The sequence below is a fragment of the Crocuta crocuta genome, unplaced genomic scaffold, assembly GCF_008692635.1.
Source record: "Crocuta crocuta isolate KB4526 unplaced genomic scaffold, BGI_CrCroc_1.0 scaffold28, whole genome shotgun sequence".
NCBI lineage: Eukaryota > Metazoa > Chordata > Mammalia > Carnivora > Hyaenidae > Crocuta > Crocuta crocuta.
The window spans coordinates 8,363,889-8,366,441 of NW_027533256.1; the positions used below are offsets into that span (position 1 = coordinate 8,363,889).

General features: G+C 49.6%; 1 protein-coding gene across 1 annotated transcript in view; it reads right to left on the bottom strand.

Annotated features, from left to right (window-relative positions):
* Positions 1–2,553, bottom strand: part of ANTXRL (ANTXR like) — a 34,166-nt gene that overhangs the window by 30,827 nt on the left and 786 nt on the right. The gene's annotated exons all lie outside the window — the stretch shown is intronic.

Below are 2,553 nucleotides of genomic sequence, written 5' to 3' on the forward strand. Positions count from 1 at the left end.
CCCCCCGCCCCCACACTGGTCTGCCCTTGGGCCCTTCAATTGTGATCTTTTCAGACCAAGATCTAATGGCATGCCCCATCTGCTCAAAAACACCCTCTCATCCCCCTTCACCTTCTAGTCTGTCAGCCCCACCTTCCCTGGCCACCTATTCAGAACAGGCCCTCCCTCAGCATTTCCCATCCTCCTGCCCTGATTCCCATCCCCACCCCCAGCCCTGTGCTTATCCCATCTAACACACTACTTCCTCTCCTTTTTTATTTCTTTCCTCTCTCATGGAAACTCCAGGAGGCTGTTTGATGCCTTATCCCCACGCCCAGTGACTGACATAGAACAGTTGCTCAGTCATTATTTGTGAGTGGATGAATTGTTAAGGGAATGAATGAATGAACAGAACTGCTTATCACATGCGTGAGAGGTCCCAGAGAACCTCGCAGAGAGTCATGAAGCAGAGGCATTTGACCCCTACCCCACCACCCCAAAGGGCACGTCAGAAGAAAGCAGAGCCAGGGAGGAGAGGGGGCCCCTGCAGTGCCGGGGAGTCCCCAGCCCCAGTGTGCATGATTTGCCTTCTCTAGTAGCATTTTATACTCATCCTCCACAATTCTATCTGATGCTGTGCTGGGCAAACTACCTCCAAATTCCCCTTCATCCTCATCACAGCCTGGTGAGGTGGGTATGAAGATCCCCATCATACATATGGGGACCCTGAGGCACAGAGAGGTGAAGCAATTTGTTCAGGGGCCCATAACTGGTGAGTGATGTCTGTCTGACTTGCACTCAGTGGTCATTATTCCCCTTTCCCCAAGAGCAACAGAGAGAAGTGCCTTAGCGAGTATGCCCTCACCCTCCAGGAATTCCTCATCAAGCTGGCCCTCAAAGGAAGTGTAAAGCCTTCTTCAACCAGACTGAGTGTGCATAGGCCCCAGGGAGATGGTGCTCTATCCCTGGGGTTGAGGAGTTCATTATGGTTTCAGACAAGCCTGGTCTGGCAAGCTGCAGGTAGGATCTAGCTGGACTCTTTAACTGATGGCCTGAGGCTGAGAAAGGGGTGTGTAAAGGCTCTTTCATGGGCACCCTCAGCTCTTCCTATCTGCACAATCCAGCAGGATTTAGTCCTGACACTTGCTATTCTGGCTTGTCAAGACTGAATGACCCAGAGAAAGGCTGTCAACCCCCTTAATGACTTTCTACCCCAGCCCTAATGCCTGAGAGAGAAATCGCTATCCCCCTTGGCTGTGTCAAGTATCACTGAGGCAAGAACTGCCCAGGGCAACTTAGAAGTTCCTTCACAAGACAGTGAGGAAGGATTTATTCCAGTGGGCAGGGTGGTTCCCATCTCTGCTGGTGGCTGGGCACACATACTAGTCATCAGCTTCCATGGAGAATAGACGGAATCAGAGGCAGTACAGCCTGGGATGCCGCCTGCCATCAGGGCACACAGGAAGCCGAGTCTTGCCACCCCCACCAGCCTTGGGACTACTTTATCCAGTCTCTAGATGCCTCCCCCTTTCCATGAGATCGCAAATGCAAATTCCTCCCTACCCTACATTCTGGGATGGCTTTGAGGATGACAGGAGTGCTGTGAAAAGGGCTTTGGAAACCAAAATGTGCTTCAATGATATTATCGACAGTCATACCACTGATAGCATTGACTCAGTAAAGTTCGTTCTCAACCCAACAGACAAGTTGCAAATGGAACCAATCTCTCCAAGCATGAAGATCTGTCCCCTTTTGAGGGCCCCAAGGTGTCCAGCTTCCCTGGACAATATCGGGTCAGATCTAACTGTTCTGAAAGTGCCCACAAACTGTAACTAGTCTTTAAGCAGTTGAAGAAGAAAGCAAACCCTTGAGAGGAAAACAAAGGACTTTCTTCCTTCCTTTCTTTCTTTTCTTTTAAATTTCAAAGTTTATTTATATATTTTGAGGGGGGTTGGGGCAGAAAGAGAGGAGGAGAAAGAATCCCAAGCAGGCTCCCTGTGTCAGGGCAGAGCCTATTGTGGTACTTGATCTCAAGAACCATGAGATGGTGTCCTAAGCAGAAATCAAGAGTCAGACACGGGCAGTGCCTAGGTGGCTCAGTCCATTAAGAACCCAACTGTGGTTTAGGTCATGATCTCACCATTCGTGAGTCCGAGCCCTGCACTGGGCTCTGTGTTGACAGCTCAGAGCCTGTAGCTTGCTTTAGATTCTGTGTCTCCCTCTCTCTCTGCCCCCCCCCCCCCGCTCATGCTCTGTCTGTCTGTCTCTCTCTCAAAAATAAATAAATAATAAAACATTAAAAAGAAAAAAAGAGTCAGATGCTTAACCGGCCGTGCCACCCAGGTACCTAGGAAAACAAAGGACTTTCCACACTGTGACACTATGAAAATGCCCAGTAGAAGCAACACGTAATCTCTCTGGGGGCCTGTAAAATAAAACCCGCTTGGGAGGAAAACAACATAAGCAAGCAAAAAACCTCAGGCAGAAACTGAAGCCCAGCGAGCTTCTAACAACTGTTGAGAAGGAACTCCTAGCAATCTCCTGCCTCTCCAGCTATTTAAGGGACATGAAGGT